At 44.3% G+C, this 17,683-nt stretch overlaps 1 long non-coding RNA gene across 1 annotated transcript in view; it reads right to left on the reverse strand.

Moving 5' to 3' along the window:
• Positions 1-17,683, reverse strand: part of LOC139080691 (uncharacterized) — a 68,540-nt gene that overhangs the window by 25,857 nt on the left and 25,000 nt on the right. The window contains exon 3 of the long non-coding RNA XR_011535399.1: positions 9,877-9,958. This is a non-coding gene — a long non-coding RNA (uncharacterized lncRNA). The remainder of the gene's footprint in view (positions 1-9,876; positions 9,959-17,683) is intronic.

Raw genomic sequence — 17,683 nt, forward strand, 5'->3', positions numbered from 1 at the left:
TTAAATAGACATTTCTCCAAAGAAAATATACAAATGGCCAATAAGCACATGAAAAGATGCTAAAAATTATTAGTTATTAGGGAAATGCAACTCAAAATCATAATGAAATATCACCTCACACGCACCAGGATGGGTAAAAAGAAGGACAATAAAAAGTATCAATGAGGATGTGGAGAAATTGGAACCCTCCTGTGTTGCTAGTAGGAAGGTAAAATAATGCAGCCACTTTGGAAAATATTCTGGCAGTTCCTTGAAAGATTAAACACAGAGTTACCATATGACCCAGCAATTCCACTTCTGGGTATCTACCCCCCAAAAATGAAAACATATGTCCACACAAAAACTTGTATGTGGATATTTTAAAGTAGCATTCTCCATAAAAGCCAATAAGTCACAACAACTGAAATGGTCGTCAACTGATGAATGAAGAAACAAACAAAATGTGGTATATCCATACAATGGACTACAACATGGACGAGTCTTGAAAACATTATACTAAGTGAATGAAGCCAGTCACAAAAGACCCTAGATTGTGTCATTCCATTTATATGAAATGTCCAGGATAGGCAAATCTATACATAAATAAAGTAGAATAGTGGCTGCCGAGGGCTGGGGGAAGGGGCGTTGAAGAGGTGATAGCTAAAGAGTATGGGGTTTCTTTCCGAGGGGACAAAAATTTCCAAGATTAGATTGTAGTGATGATTGTGCAACACTGTGAAATTATTAAGAACTATTGAATTGTGTAATTTTCCTGGATGAATTGCATGGTGTGTGAATTATGTCTCAAGAAAGCTGTTAAAAATGTTTTTAATTAGAAATACCTGGTTTCGTTACCACATTCCTCCACTGTTTACTGAGCAACGTCTATGTGCCACATGCTGCAGATGCCAAGAGAGACAAAGCACGATGCTGCCCTTGACCACCTTAACCCACAGCTGAGAATCCAAACACATCAACAGAGAAAGTGAAACTCAAACAAAGTGCTGTGGGATTCGGGAAGGCAGAACGAGTGACCATGCCCAGGGCACTGGAGAAGACTTTTCAGAGGTGACGTTAGAACTGAAACATGACGGACAAGTAGGACTTGGCTAGACAATGAAAGAGAAATGCGGGGTAGGGAGCAAGCACGGAGTCCAGACTCAGAGAACAGGGTATGGGAGGGCGCGAAGTCACAGGAGAGCCTAGAGTGTTTGGGGAATAGGAAATGCATTTGGCAAGAGGGTGCATTGATGGGGGAGTGGTAAGAGATCAGTCAGAATGATAACCAAAACTAGGCTGAGGAAACCTTGTGTGCCGTTTTGAGAAATCTCAGCTTTACCTTACAGGCAAAGGGGGGCCAGGTAAAAGAGACAACGGGCTTCTCAAAAGGAGAGCAACTGTGCAAACAGTGCAGGATGGAGCTGAGCAAGGAGAGGCCAGGGGTCAAGGAAGCCAGTTCAGGGGCTCTTGCCTGCATGACAAGGGCGGTGGCACCAGGAATGGTGGCTTGGCTGTGCTCAAGAAACACTCCTGAGATAGATTAACAGAATGTGTGGAGTGGATTTCCTCAGACGAGAGAGAGAGAGAGGGAGGAGTCAGAGATGACACTGGAGTTTCCAACCCTAGAGGCAGAACGGCTGGAGATGCAATTCACAACTGAAGTGATGCAGGTGAGAGAGCAGGTTTGGCCAGAGGCTGACATGTTTGGTTTTGAACGTGCTAGGCTTCAGGTGCCTGCAGGACAACCCGGTGGAGTGTCAGGTGGTGGGAAATATGTGTCTGGAGCTCAGGAGAAGGATTTGAGCCTAACACACAGATTTCGGAGTCTTAAGACTGTGGGTGGAAACCGAAGCCTTGAAGTGGATGAATCATGCAAGGGAAATACAGAACCGAAACAAGAGGGGCTTAAAGGTGGGGCCCATTTCAGATGCAGGCAGGTGGGAAGAGTTGGTAAAAGAAGCAGAGGAGGAACCGTCTGAGACAGGAGGCCAGGAGGGAAGGGTGATGCGGAAACCTGAAGTAGGGTTTGGAGCCATCCCTAAGGAGAGAAAAGAGGAAGAAAGTAAGGAGTCAGGAGGCTGAAAACATACAGAAAAGATGGGTATTGAAGTGATAAGATGGGGGGACCAGGAGCAGGAGGACACTGGCCACAGTGGGACAAAAGAGGAGACCCAAAGCCGATGTGGCCATCAGAGCACGTTTGCGACTCTCTGACTTTGCCTGGTGTTGGTCTTTTAAAATCATGTTTAGAAATTTTTGTTCTATTATAAGGATCTTCAATAATAAACAAGCAGTCACCTTTTTTTTTTTAGTGTTTGAGAAAGTTGGGGGGGAAATGCCTTTGAAAGTTTACAGAACCTCTCCCACTAAAAAAAAAAGTTCATTTTGTTAGAATAAGAATTATAGTGTAGACGTTGAAATATGTTAAAGTAGCCTAGGGTTAAACACAGGTTTGCTGTGTGACCTTGGCCAAGTCATTGCCATCTTTCTCTGATGCCGGCTTACAGCAGAGCAGAAGCTGAATGAATTGGAGATTCCCCTGATGCCCTAGACCAGGTGTTGCTGCTGGGAGGTTTGTTGGACGAGGTGGTAGAAATATGGATAAGGGTGGCCATTTATATGCCGGCCATTTGTATGCATGTAGGGCACCTTGGCCAAAGGAAGAAGCCACAAAACAGTGGCTCCTCCTCCCCTTTCTCTGCTAACCCCAGACATACCTCTTTGGGAAAACAGCCCTGGAGCATGGAGGGAGAGCCTTCGGAAGTAATGAGGAATGTATTCTAAATGATGGTGTTGTGCTTTGAAAAAACAGTGATGTCATTCAGCATTCTTCCTCCAAAGAGAGAGGCTGTTCTTTTGGTATTTCAGTTCATTTAGAATGGTGTCACTCATTAGGGTCTCCCAAAGGCTCCATTCAGAATAGTGTCTTAAATACCCACTTGAGTGCCATGAAGCCATTAAAACTGGCATCGTTTCCACTCTGTCTAAGCTTTCCACCGACATGGACAAACATGTTGAAGGGCAGATAGACAGAGCTGCACAACACTGGGAGAAACATGCACAGAGACCCTACCAGGCAAATAAAGATAATTTGAGATATTGACACTCTGAACAAGGATTAGTGCTTGTCCTTATGTTCTGATGGTTGGAACTGGTCCAAGGGGAAAGGATTCACTTCCCTGTGCAAACAGAGATTGGACTATTTCCTCCCTCGCCATTCACCCTGGCTCCGAATTTGGGATTTTAAATTTATTCATAAACATTTATTCAATTTCTTCTATTTTCTAAGAGTTACACACTGGGAATACAAAAGATAAGACACCTTCCTGCCTTTTAGGGGCTGGGCAATGACAAAAATTAGGAAAATGCCAGAAGAACTTTTCACTAAGAAAATACTGAGGATCTTTCTTATGAATTGAAGAGAACCAAACTCCAAATAAGCATGTAAACATTTAGCTCACCAGCTAAAATCTACTTGGCCTCCAAGCTTTACTCAGGATTAGTTAAAAGCCCAAGCTAGCTTATTCCATGGGAATTGCCTTAATTGTTTCTATTGTAAATTAATTGGATTTTTTTTTTCTTTGTGGGTCAGATGAGTTGATCTCATTTTGACTGGAAGCTGTTTTTTCCTGCTCTTTCTATTTGTAGGAAGCAGCAGGCCTAAGTAGATCAGCACTGTGGCTTGTATACATATGGATAGCTGATGTTTCTGTTAAAGGCATTTTTAGATATGAAAGATTCTGGGTGCAATCCTGTCAGCAGAATGCAAACCTTCCCTGAGTCTGGTTCAACTTTTCTGACTTTAGAGTTCATCTTTCAGAAAGAGTTGAGTGTCCTGCGTTAGTTCCTCTGGAGATCTGTTATGAAAATAGCTAAGGAGCCGGGACAGAGAAAGTGGACCTGGAATCCTCAAAACACTTTCCAAGGAGGTAAAGAGAAAACAAACCACATCTTCAGACTATCTAATTGTCCTCACGGCAAGAAGCTGCCCACTGAAGACTGGATGTATTTGGTCAAGGACATAAGATAAATTTTTTCCATATGTTGGCTGAACCTTTATGGGCCTATAATTGATTTTCTGAGATGTCATTTGGTTTCACTGGCTGCCTTAATTCTAGATTTGACTCACAGCGAACAGTAAACTGGGTCTTACCCCAGCCTTGTCCAAAAATCTCCCCTAATCCCTCCAAGCTGGATAAGATACTTCTTCTCAGAGCTCCCGAAACACCCTTTACATTTCCTTATTACTGCTTTTTCCGTATTGTTTTACGACCATAATTATCTTTATTTATCTGACTCCACTACTAGATTGTGAGCTCCTTGAGGAGAGCAATATTAAACTGTTTATCTCTTCCTTGCTTGACACGGCAGATGTTTAACAAAAGCTTTGTAAATAAGTGATTAAATACATGGATACATGTACGTATGAATGAATGAATCGCGCAAGAATAAATGCGTCCTCAGGTGCCGTGGAATCTAGCGGTTCTGTGGTGGTGCTAAAAATCCTGCTCAATATGGGCGATTATCAGCTGTGGATGTTAAAGGTGATTTAGATTCCATGTTGCATGAGTTTCAATTTGAAACACAGATGTATCAGCTAAGTCAGTTATAGAGTGAGATTCTGTGTCGTGAATCCTGTTTCGGGGAGGTTGAGTTCTAGAGAAGGTAGAGTCAGGGGAGGATGCGTCAGGACAGAGAGTCCAATGAAGCGGTGTCAGGCAGAGCGCGGAGAACATCGGGCCCTCAACCCAGTGGGGTTGACACCTGGGGTTGAGAGAGTAGGGCTTGGCCTAGGGAAGCGATATGGGGACTAAGGAAGAGGGAAGAGGTCTGGGAGTTGGGGAGCCTTCTGGATTAGTGACTTTTGGTTCCCAGGCATTTGTCAGGTCATTGGAAAAGAAGTAAGTGATGAAGTGTTGGGACCTCTGGAACTGGCTAGAAGCGCTGGCACTGGGCCCGTGAGGCTGTCCCAGCCGTAACAGGTAGGGCAGACCTCCTGCGCCCCGCAGCTCCTCCAGCCGGAAGGAGGACAAGTGCCTGCCATCACTGGCCACATTCAACACAGCAATTTCAACCCGCCCCATTGAAGAAAAAGGCATTTCTAAATCCCGAAATTGAGAGTCTTCAGGCAATTATTAGGGACTGAATTCCCTGCTTTATTTATTTTCTAATGTGGAAATTTGGTAGACTTTTTCCTTTTGCCACAGGCTAAGGACTACTTGTATTAAGAAAAGAATCTACACACACACATACACACACACACACACACACACAGAGTCCCTGACGTCTAGCTGCTTACATTTGAAACAATGATTCTGACATTGAAAAGGAACCCAATATGTGAAGAGCAGCTATCTGACTCCAAACAAACTCTGCATATGTTATGGTCAAGTCAGAACCGGAGAAGGAAGAATGAGGTTTACTTCTCGAAAAGGAGGTGGTTCCAGTGAGTGAAAATAATTCCCCAGGGAGTCTCACAAAAATGGCAAGAATTTTATCCAAAAAGTAAATTATCAGGACAAGTTAAAGCAGAGTAGAAGAATTATGCAGCCTCTCCAGGGCCTGCCTGCACACGGTTAAGGTATAATTTAACACAGACCAACGTATGTTTTCTTGTTACAGAGTATGTAGTTGTCTTTGTGATGAGTGTCTGCATTTCTGTTTTATATAAAAAACTGGGAACTTCCCTTGGCTGTTGCTCCAGCCTGTTCAGAGCCCGTAGACTGCTGGGTGGGATTGTGGAAGGAGGTCAGATGTTTTTCGGGGTGCCTGCCTGTCCTCCTGGTGCGGTTGTTCTCAGACCCTGGTGACCTCAGATCTTGAATCACTCCTGCCACTTTTACTCATAAATATCTGACCCTGTGCGTATGTTTCTGGGCATCGGGTGATCTAGCCTGTTCTCTGTTCCATTTTTGAATGCTGCTCAGAAACCACACTGGGTTTGCTGCAGAGTGCCTTGGCTATGACGCAGAGAAAACAGTCTTATTTTCTTACATTTTTAATGCCGAGGCATGGGTTGGTAGAAAGAGGATTATGCCAGGCCAATGTTATTTCCTTTTGTGCTAAAGGGACAGGATATCTGGTGGTGGGTGGTGGAGAGTGGAGGGTGGGGTAGAAGGAAGTAGCGTATGTGAATGTGAATGAGGCAATTGATTCTATGTCTCACGGTATTCTAGGCTAGAAGCTGAAATACTGGTAATACTATTGACCTACTGAAAATTCCCAAACAGTGATTATTGGTGACTCCTTATCCACTCAAGGAAATCCTCAGGGGTTAGTTCTTTATCAGTAATTTAGATGAAGACGTTTAAAGTGCTCATTAAATTTGGAGAGGGCAGGGCCGGCCCCACTGCCGAGTGGTTAAGTTTGTGTGCTCCACTTCGGTGGCCCAGGGTTTCGTGGGTTTGGATCCCCGGCGTGGACACGCACCGCTCATCAGGCCATGCTGAGGTGGCATCCCACATAGCACAACCAGAGGCACTTGCAACTAGGATATACAACTATATACTGGGGGGCTTTGGGGAGAAGAAGAAAAAGAAGAAAATTGGCAACAGATATTATTAGCTCAGGTGCCAATCTTTAAAAAAATTTGGAGAGGGTAACCATTTGCAGGGAGGGGATGCTGTCAACTTGAATATTAGGAATGGAATGCAACGTGAGTTTAAATAACTGGAAAACTTGTCTATTAAGAACAAAATTTGTGGGCTGGCCCCATGGCCGAGTGGTTAAGTTTGCGCGCTCCGCTTCCGTGGCCCAGGGTTTTGCCAGTTTGAATCCTGGGTGCCCACATGGAATCACTCATCAGGCCATGCTGAGGTGGTGTCCCACATAGCACAACCAGAGGGAGCTACAATTAGAATATACCACGTACTGGGGGCTTTGGGGAAAAGAGGAAGAAGAAGAAGAAAAAAAAGAAGATTAGCAACAGATGTTAACTCAGGTGCAAGTCTTTAAAAAAAAAACCCCACAAAATTTGCTTTTAATCTCAGCAGAGACAAATGCATGTTGAAATCTTTAGGAGTCAGGAATATAGACTCAGGGAGGCATAAGACTAAAAAGTCACAAGTGCAGGAGAAAGAGCTTCCATGTTGGAGTGGACCACAGACTAAATGACTTAGCAATGTAGTATTACAATTAAATCAACTTCTTGTGACTCAAGGATAAATTAAAGTGAGTATGCCATAGAAAGAAAAAAATCACCTCTCCATGGTGTTTAGCTTCTTAGCACTTGGAGTTCCTTTTTTATGACTCCACTTTTAAAAAGAGCAAATATTCTAGAGAAATACAATAATGGTGATGACAGGAATGACAAACAGAAGAGAGAGGAAAGTAATAACTCTGCACATTTGAGATGCTACTGAGGCCCCGTTTTCGGTGTCAATACACCATTGGATCTTAAATGTTATTTTGGGGTCTTTTCTGCAGGGTCAAATTTTACAACTTTGGAACTCAGTTTTCCTGTATAATGAAAAAATAGGTAAGCTGATAAGCTAAAATTAGCCACTAATTATTTGCAAAGCACTCCTCTATCAGGTTCTCCTCTGCTTGCCCTACTTTCCTCTGTCCCAGCTGTAGAGACCATTTATCTTCTTAAACAACTGCAGAATCACAGCGGTGCTTTCTTGGCCTGAAATTCAGCTTGCTTTTGTATCGATTCTAGCCAATTACTGCTCTTCACTAAAATGCTAAACCATAAACAAGGGAGGTGGCGAACCTGAGGTTCTCAGCCAATATTTCTGGCAACTGGATATTCCCAGAGTTACTGAGCTTGAGAGCAAAACAGGCTCAGTGGGGCAGCTGAGCTGGTCTGGGTGAGGGGGGCCTCTTCTGGCCTCCACAATGCCCTGTGCTTCCCCTCCATCATAGCATTTATTACCCTTTCCTATTGTGATTTTTATTTATAGGTTTGTAAATTTTTATTTATAGATCAGTGCTCCTCAAACTTCACTGCAGATTCAAATCACCTGGGGATCTTGTTAAATTCCAGATTCTGTTTCAGTAGATTTAGGGAGGAGCCTGAGAGTCTGCGTTTCTGGCACGCTCCTAGGAGAAGTTGATGCTGCTGTCTGTTCAATGCACTATCAACTCCTAGATAGCTGCAAAAAAGTCTTTTGATCTTTTTTTTTCAAAAGACTTTCTAGTGGGGGGGCCAGCCCTGTGGCCTAGTGGTCTGGATTGGTTCCTGGGCGTGGACCTACACCACTTGTTGGCAGCCATGCTGTGGCAGCGACCCATATACAAAGTAGAGGAAGACTGGCAACAGATGTTAGCTCAGGGCAAATCTTCCACAGCAAAAAAAAAAAAAAAAAGAAAGAAAGAAAGAAAGAAAAAAACTTTCTATTGAAATATAACATATATACAGAAATGTGCACATCATCACAATTCAACATACTTCCAAAAAGTGAACACACTTGCGTAATCAGCCCCCAGATCAAAAATTAGAACATTGCAGCACCCCAAGCCCTCCTTGAGCCCCATCCAGTCACTGCTTTTCCTCAAAGGTAAAAGGAGTCTGACCTCTTTTGTTTTTGCTGTTACCTACAGTACCCCAATGAACACACTAGTGCGTGCCCCTTTATTCATGTATGCGTGTATCTCTCTAGGGTGGACACCCAGACCCATTCTGACTTTAATGGTACAATGGTACTCTGCAGAAACCTGAGTGCCTTGTATCTATAGTAGGACAGTACAACTTGGTCTTTGCATGGACTTTGTCTAAAGAATCAAAGACTGATGAATGATTGATAAATGCTGCTAATAGCCTTAAGTTGTTTTGCATTGTTTTCTTGTTGAGCTAAAACAGCGTAACTGTGATCAGTGCCCCTCTGATGCCTGAAGTATGTTTGTTCTTTACATAAAGTCTAAATTTAGAAACTGTGACCCTATAGTTTGTTGAAATGAAATAGGCCTGGAGTTTTGAAGAAATATCCAGTACAGTAGTTTCTAACATGAGGAGTATTTTCTGAAAACGGGATGGACAAACCACTGTTTACATCCTGAGGGAAAACATCCCTGCTGTTAATTAGGGATAACAATTTGGCAAAGACTGGGGTTCATGAATCAGGATAGAGTCTGCGTAACTCTGATGACAGAAGTCTTCTGAGACTTTCCCAGCTGGGTAGCTGATCAGCTATTGGATGGAGTTACGATGCTGGTCTCCGTAATCTACAAAGATGTACCCACAGCTGAAGAAAGCAACTTGTCCAGTTCAAACATGATTTATGCTTTGAGAATTCTACTTACGAAAGATTTACAAGGGATTCCGTGTCCCCAAATCTAATTTCACCATTATCTATAACTATAGATCCCCAAACCATCATTGGAATCTGTTATCATCTAATTCTTGGAGGTAATGATTATAAAAGAATAGGAGTTTAATAAGTATCTACAGCTGATTTTTGTGTATGACGTTATTCATTACTCTGCCAGGCTGCTTTTGGGGATTCGGTTTTTTTGTGTGATTGCTGGTGTGCGTTTGTCAGTCTCTAATTGTTGTGATTGAACAAGAAATGGGTGATGCTTTCCTCTTAAATTCAGACAATTTCCCTGGAGATATGACCCAATCTAAATTCCCTAAATAAGCAGCCTTGGCAGAACCATTGCAAACTTTGATGTCTAAGTGCTCCTAAATTAAGACACTAGCTGGTGGATATTTAAAAATACATAATAGTCAGAAGACCAGCAGTTGGTCTCAGACATCTGAGGGATTAGCATGCAGATTAGTGAAATGATACATGCGTACATGAAGACATGCTAATTTAGGGTTGTCAGGAAGCTGGATCAGGATTATGAAAATAGTTTATTTTCATGTGTATGTGATAACTAGAGAAGCTGCTTCTGTTACTAAATGCAACCAGAGCTCATTCACTTACTCAGAAAGATCCACTGAGCACCTACCGTATGTCAGGTACCACGGCGGGCACCGAGGACACGGCCATGAATGTGAGTAGCTCCTGTCCTGGCGCGATCCACGGTCTGTCTGGGGAGATAGACACATAAGAACGCTGGCAATTAGGGTGAGCACTTTTAAGACGTTGTATCCTATTTGTCTTAAGAGCGATTAACCCAGAACCTAACATAGTAAATACTCACATGAAAAAGGCATATCCTCTAATGTTGGAATGTTTTTAGGAGGTACAATGGTGACCCAAAAGAATTGTTTATCAACTCAGCCTGGGTTTAGGTGGGAGGAGGGCAGAATCAGGGATGTCTTTATAGAGGAAAAAATACATTGCTGGTGTAGTAGCCTAAATAATGACCCTCCAAAGATGTCCATGTCCTAATCTCCAGTACATGCGGATATGTAAGTGGCAAAAGGGACTTCGCAGGTGTGATTAAGTTAAAGACCTTGAGATGGAGAGATAGTCCACGTGGGCCCAATGGAATCATAGGGTCCTTATGAGAGAGAGGTGGGAGGATCCGACTCAGAAGGGGGTGTGAGTTTGGAGTAAAGCAATTGTGAGGAAGGGATGCAGGCAGCCTCTAGAGGCTGGAAGAGGCAAGGGTCGGGTAACGTCCTTGAGCCTCCAGAAAGAACCAGCCCAGCTGACTCCTTGACTATAGACTAATGAGACTGATTTTAGACTTCTAACCTCTATAACTGTAAGATAATACATTTGTATTGTTTTAAGCCACTAAGTTTGTGGTAATTTGTTACAGAAGCAATAGGAAACTAATGCACTGGTTCACTGTCACTCTCTCCAACACGTAATTCTTGGTGATTTCAATCTACATGAGGAGGACTCAGCCGGCTCTCAGGCCTCTCAGTGCCTTGGCGTTCTTTCAGTGGTCTCTGTTCTACTTCAGTGGCTCACTCCATTGGTCATCGTCTAGATCTGATATTACTAACAATTGCAAGTCTTCTGTAACTTTCACTTTCAAGGATCTCACTGACCACCACTTCCTCTTTCTCCAGCGCTCTCCCTAGTAAGTACCCTGATTCCAGTAATCCTTCAATCCCACTTGGATCCTCCACTCCACTGATCCTACCACCTGTTCACTGTCCTTCACCCCCTGATGCCCTTGTTTCTCTCCTAACCCGATTTAGATTTCTTGGGCAATCATTGTAAACATTCCCTTACCCACACTGTAGACTCCCTTGCCTCTCTCTCACTTCGACATACTTGCTTGCCAAAATTCCACCCCTGCTTATATCCAGTTTTCTGCCTACTCCTTGCCAGCACCGGACAGCTGAATGTGACTGAAGAAAAACACACAACCATGCTGTTGATCCTAAGTCAAACTCACAACCACTAATCTCAAGTACCCCAGTGCTGCCTGGCCATCTGATGTCCATTCCTCCACTCATACCTTCCCCTCTCTCCCAAACTGACAACATTCCTCCCTCTCCTTCACTCCCACCTCGCTTCTGATTTCGCTAAGGAAACAGGAGCAGTCATAAGAGAACTCCCACATGCTCCTCCCACCACTTCTACCCGCCTTCCTGCATTTCTAACCGTGCACGCTCTTTCACTCCCTTCTGTGGTTCTGGATGAACTGTCTGTGCTTCTCTCCCAAGCCAAGTTCGCCAGTTATGCACTAGCTCCCGTTCTCTCTCCCCTGCTCAAGAACACTGCTTCTGTTGTCGTTTCCCTCATCTCCAATGTCATTATTTTTCTCCTCAGTTTTCGGATCCCCACATTATAGGAAAACTCCTTGACAGACTTGTCTGTGTTTGCTATCCCTATTTTCTCTCCTTCCATTCTCTCTTGAACTTACACCAATCAAGCTTTCTTTCCCACCATCTTACTGAAATAACTCTTATTGACAGGTCGCTAATTCCAGGTTGCTAAATCCAGTGGTCAGCCCCATCCAACTTCACATCTCAGGAGCAATTGACGTGATGATCACACCTTCTTTCTTGAAACACTTTTTTCATTTTGGCTTCCAGTATACTCTTTCTTGGTTCTCCTCCTTTGCGGTTCATGACTCATTCTCCTTTTCCACGTGTCTCTCCAACCTCTAAACACTTAGAGACCCCAGAGCTCAGTCCTTGGAACTTTCTATCTACACCCACTCCCCAGGGATCTCATTCACACCCATGGCTTCAGGTATACTGACTGTTCTCTCTTTAGAACACCAGACTTTAACGTCAAAATATAGCCTCAACATCTCCACTTGGATTTCTAATATGCATATCAAGATGAACAAGTCTGAAGCTGAACTCCTGATTTCCACATCTGCCCCCACTGCATACCATCAAACCCACTCCTCCTGCAGGTTCTCAACTCCATGGCTCCAGAGACTCAAGTCTCAGTCTCGACTCTTTGCTTTTACTCATACTCCACATCTCACACATCAGCAAATCCTATCAGCTGTACCTTCACAATAAGCTCGGGATCCAACCGCTTACCCTCTGTACCGCTACCGCCCTCATCCAGCTCTCTCATCCCCTCTCTCCTGGATTATTGTATTGGCCTCGTTATTGACCTCTTTGTTTCTGCCTTGCCTCCCTCCTGTCCCAGCAAGAAGAGTCAATTCTCAACACAGAAGCCATTTATTTAACAAATATTTATTAATTGAACATTTGTCTGTCTGAAATGTGTGGACTTGTCAAGCATCTGCTCCATCTCTCCAGAGTAAATGCCAAAGCTCTCACAATGGCCAAAAGGCCGAAAATAATGCGCCCCCACCCCCACCTCTTTGTCATTTCCTAGCAAACCCTTTTTGCACATAGAACTCGAGTCATATTGGCCTCCTTACTGTCCCTCAAAGAAGCCAAGTATGCCTCCCCCTCCAGGACTTTGCACTCAGGGCTCCCTCTGCCTGGAATGTACACAATCCCCCTAAATCAGGTCTCTGCTCCAATTTCCCCTAATCAGTGAGGCCTTGCTAGAACAGTACTGCTTTACTCCAGCCCAGCACTCTCTTCCCCCGTTCTCACTGTATTCTTCTTTTGGCATTTATCTCTGCTCTAACAATATTATTGTCTATTTACTTGTGTATTTGTTTATGGCCTGACTCCCTCCACTACAATGTCAACTCTATGAAAGCAGAAATTTGAGTTATTTTGTTCACTGCTATATTCCCAATGCTTAGAACAGTTTCTGGCATGTGGTAGATGTTCAATAAATATTTGAAAAGTGAATAGGCTTGCTAGATAAAATACAAGACGCCCAGTTAAATCTGAGTTTCAAATAAACAACAAGTAAATTTTTTTTTTTTTGAGGAAGATTAGCCCTGAGCTAACATCTGCTGCCAATCCTCCTCTTTTTGCTGAGGAAGACTGGCCCTGAGCTAACATCCGTGCCCATCTTCCTCTACTTTATACGTGGGATGCCTGCCACAGCATGGCCTGCCACGGCCACACCCGGGATCCGAACCAGCGAATCCCGGGCCCCCGAAGCAGAACGTGTGAATTTAACAGCTGCACCACCAGGCTGGCCCCAAGCAATTTTCATATAAGTCTATCCCATGGAATATTTGGACACACTTATATCAAAAAATTCTTTGTTGTTTATTTGAAATTCAAATTTAACTGTGTATCCTGTGTTTTTATTTACTAAATCTGGCAATCCTGTGAATGAATGACTATGTGGTGAGGGTGTTGAAGAATTCCAGAAGAAGACAAGGGGTAAGAAAAGACGTTCTGGCAGAAGAGTGAATTTGTAAGGTACACAGGCGTGAAAGCAGTATCACTTATCTAGAGAAGAGTAATTTAGAAAGGCCAGCCTATCCTCAACTCTGCCAGAATTACTTTATTGGAAAATGGATTTTAAAAAGGGCCAGATTCAAAACTTGGGCAGACTTTAAGTCTCGTCTTTATAGATGGGTGATGTTAAAAGTCCACAAGAAATTTAGAAGGTAGGATCTTCGTTTCTCCACCATGCCATCATTACAGGAAAGGATATACAAAATACGAAAAGAACATCCCCAAGGTGGGAGAAGAGGTATTTTTGCCTTTTCAACCCTGGGATGATATGAAGTCATTCACAGTTACTGTGTTATTAATACTGCTGATATTTTTAGGCCTAATTTATCTAGACTAAGTGTCCTCCTCTATAATGGAGGAAGTTATACGCTTATTATCTCTTTTCGCCTGAGAAAGAAGAATTTGCATTACGCAGTAGATGCTGTGGTGTGGTGCCCATAAGCCCCTTCCAGACTGAGGCACTCATTCACCCAGCTGTCAGGAGTGTTGACTGCTCACTGCTCTGGTTTGAATTATTTTCTGTGAGTTGCTACTAGCCAAAGAGAACCATCTTGCCCAAGTCACACTCTCAACTTGGGGTGGCCCACACCCTCGCCCCAGCACTCCCTGTGGGGTCAGCGGAGGCCTTTGTTGTGATCGCAGTGCAGTCCATCCCTTCCTTCTGCTCAGTCCTTCTTCCTTCATGTCCTATTCATGTTGATCTGATGAAAGCCCTCCCCCCATAAATTTACTATATGCTAATCCCCACCTGCTTCTTGGAGATGAGAAGAATCTGCTTCTTGGGGAGCTCAAACTAAGATAGTTGGTTCCAGGAGTGGTCTGAGGAAGCCCAATCTAAAATGGATTTTGGAGCTGGATTACCCACAGGTCACTGTCAGTGACACCAGCACTGTGGTAGGTGGAGCAGCATAGTGTTTGGCACACTGTAGCCGTGTGGTTGTTAAAACTTTCAGTGGTGGAGAACTGGGATGGGATATCGGTGGAAGATAATGCGGAGGCAATATCTCAGGCATTTGAGAAGTTCAGGGGAAGTAGCAATTATAAGAACTATGGAACTGGGTGGCTGTTGCTGTGGACATTTGATGCATTGGAGGCAGATAATGACAGGCTGAGGATGCTTAGTCAACAATCAGAAAGCCAGTACTCGCTAGCATCATGTCAAGAGACTCATCGTATATCTGGAGCACAGAAAAAGCTGAGGATTAGGCCTAGCACTTAATTATAAGAGAAAGAGAGATCCAGGAGAGATTGAATTCATGTGATCTCCCACTGTTGCACTCGCTCTCCTCCCTCAGCTCACACTATGGACCATGGAGGTTCCCTTATGACCAGGCGGCAGAGAGGAAAAGGCATGCTGAGTTCAAGGGGTCGGTGTGGCATGTGGATGCAAGATGAAAATGTCTGGTGCCTGCACCACAGCTCCATTGTAGCCCAGCAGTGGGAGACCCTGAAAAGACAGCGGAGAAAATCCTACCAGGTGGCAGATTTCTGGGCAGCGCACCTAGTCATCTACTCTTGGAGATTAGCTTCACTAATTGCTCAGGAGGCTAGGGGCAGAAATATGAGAAGATTAGAGGCAAAGACATTCGGGGAAGAGGCATGTTGATGGATCTATGGGCATGGCCCAAAGTGTGAAGGTTTTTGAATCCCATTGTTAATGCCCATCAGAGAACCTCCACTGTGGGAGAGGCACTAGAACAAGCAGACGAATGACTTAACTGGTAGTTGTCAGCCAGCCTGTCATCAGCCACCCCAGTGTTAGCACAATGAGTGCGTGAACAGAGTAGCCATGGCGGCAGGGATGGAGGCTATTCGTGGGCTAAGAACATGGACTCCCACTCACCAAGGCTGGTCTAGTTACTGCAACTGCTGAATGTCCAGCCTGCCAGCAGCTTAAACCAATCCTGAGTCCCCGAAATGGTACTGGAGACCCTTTAACCATTTGGTGGCAGGTTAATTACACTGGACCCCTGCTACGCTGGATGGGACAGCAATTAATCTCTACAGGAATCAATACATATAGATGTTGGTTTGCCTTTTCTGCCCACAGGGTCTCAGCCAGCACCACCTTCTGAGGGGTTACAGACTGTTTAATGCACAAACGTGGAATCCCATATGCCACTGTATCAGTAAGAGGGACTCACTTGACAGCAAAGGAGTGTAAAAGTGGACACATGACTGTGGGATCAACTAGACCATGACAGCCTGATAAAGGGATAGAACGGCCTTTGAAGGGGCCATGGAGGCCCAGGCTTGGAGGTGAAAACCTGTGAGGATGGGGTGTCATCCTTCAGGTTGCAGAGCATACACTGAATCAGCTACTATATGGTGCTGTGTCCCCAGAAGGAAGAATACATGGGTCTGGGAAATGAGGTGGAAGTAGGAGTGGCTGTGCTTCTCATCACAGCTGAGACTATCGGGAATTTGTGCTTTCTGTCCTTGCAACTCTGGACTCTGTGGGTTTAGAGATCTTGTATCCTAATGGGAAACCATTTCCACTAGGAGACACAGCAATAGTTCCATTAAACATTAAGCTGTAGCTGCTGCCCAGTCACTTCAGGCTCCTTGTTGTAGGAAACAAGACAAAAGAAATCATCATCCTGGAAATGTATCATACTGGGGACATAGCAGGGATGATTGACCCTGGTCACCAGGAGGAGATGGGGCTGCTGATATATAATGGTGCCAGGGAAAAATGTGTTTGGCAATTGGGTCATCTCTAGGGGACTTCCCAGGTATCCCTTTCCTAATTTTGAGGGTAAATGAACAAGTTGCCACAGTCACAGCATGAGAAGAGCATGGTAACCAGGGTCAGAGACTTCTCAGGGATGACAGTCTAGGTCGCCCCACCAAGTAAGCCACCAAGACCAACAGAGATGCTAGCCGGGGGGAGGGGGACATAGAATAGGTAGCAGAAGTGGGAGACGATCTCTTAGAGCTTCAGGATCTGTCGCTACATTGACAGAAGCTGTGGTTTCCCCTGCCAACTTTCTCTTTTAAATTTTCTGGAAAAAGAACCAACCAGAATCCTGGAGAAACTGTTTGCAGAACTTAATTTACAAAGAAAATAATCCAAGCAGCAGAAAGGGTGGACTATAGTTAATAGCTAATACTGCGATCCACTGCCCGGATCTTCCCTTCAGCGCTGAGATACCATTTCCCCAGCTGTTGGGAGTGTTAGCAGCTGAAGGCACTCAGCTGACTCACCCTCCAGGAAATGCTCTCAGTCCCTTGCCCAAGAACACACCCTCCCTGGGGCCAGTCCCAGCCAAAGACTGATGGATGCAGGATACAAAGGTTTACCCCCTTTGCGTCAAGGTGGGACAAGACAGGGCTATGCTCAGCTCATCTTTGGCTGCAGCCTGGCTTTTGTTGTTTTCTAGTTCAGCTCCTCCCTCTGCCCAATCTTGTTTCCTTCCCTCTCCATTGGTGCTGATCCCAAAGACACTCCCCAATAAACTTCCTGCACGCAAATCTGTCTCAAAGTCTGTGTCTCAGGGGACATGACCTAAGAAATCTTTGTCACAAATTTATTATAATTTATGACCAGGGAGTGTTAAATAATACGAGAAACAACCTGAGGAAAGAGTCATTATCTGATAATCCACAAAGGAAATCACAGAGAGGAACTGGATGAATAGTGCTACTAGATAATGAGTGTTATTGGGTTAAGCTTTACAGATGGGGAAAGACTCCCCGGTGTGATTGCTTCCAGAAGAGAATCAGAGTGAGGATAAATGAATCAGAAGGTTTGGGTAAAGACCAATATGAGGCAATGTTCTGGGAGAGGAGGCATATCAGAGACATCCTGTATCATGTCTTACATCCTCTTGGCCCATGTTTTTATTCTAGCCATCAATGTGACTGGTGTTACGTGGAGTTAAGCGGGGCTAGATTGCATCCTAATCAGTGAGAATGTCACCAGCAACGTGCAGGTGTAACGTGATAGCGTCTCACCTCAGCTGTATCATATTTCTCTCACTTTCTGCCCTGTGGGATGCCTGTAGGAGTCCATTCAGCCATTCTGACACAGTGGCTGTGCAAACCTGGCAG

Source organism: Equus przewalskii, chromosome 31, assembly GCF_037783145.1.
Source record: "Equus przewalskii isolate Varuska chromosome 31, EquPr2, whole genome shotgun sequence".
NCBI classification, from domain to species: Eukaryota; Metazoa; Chordata; class Mammalia; order Perissodactyla; family Equidae; genus Equus; species Equus przewalskii.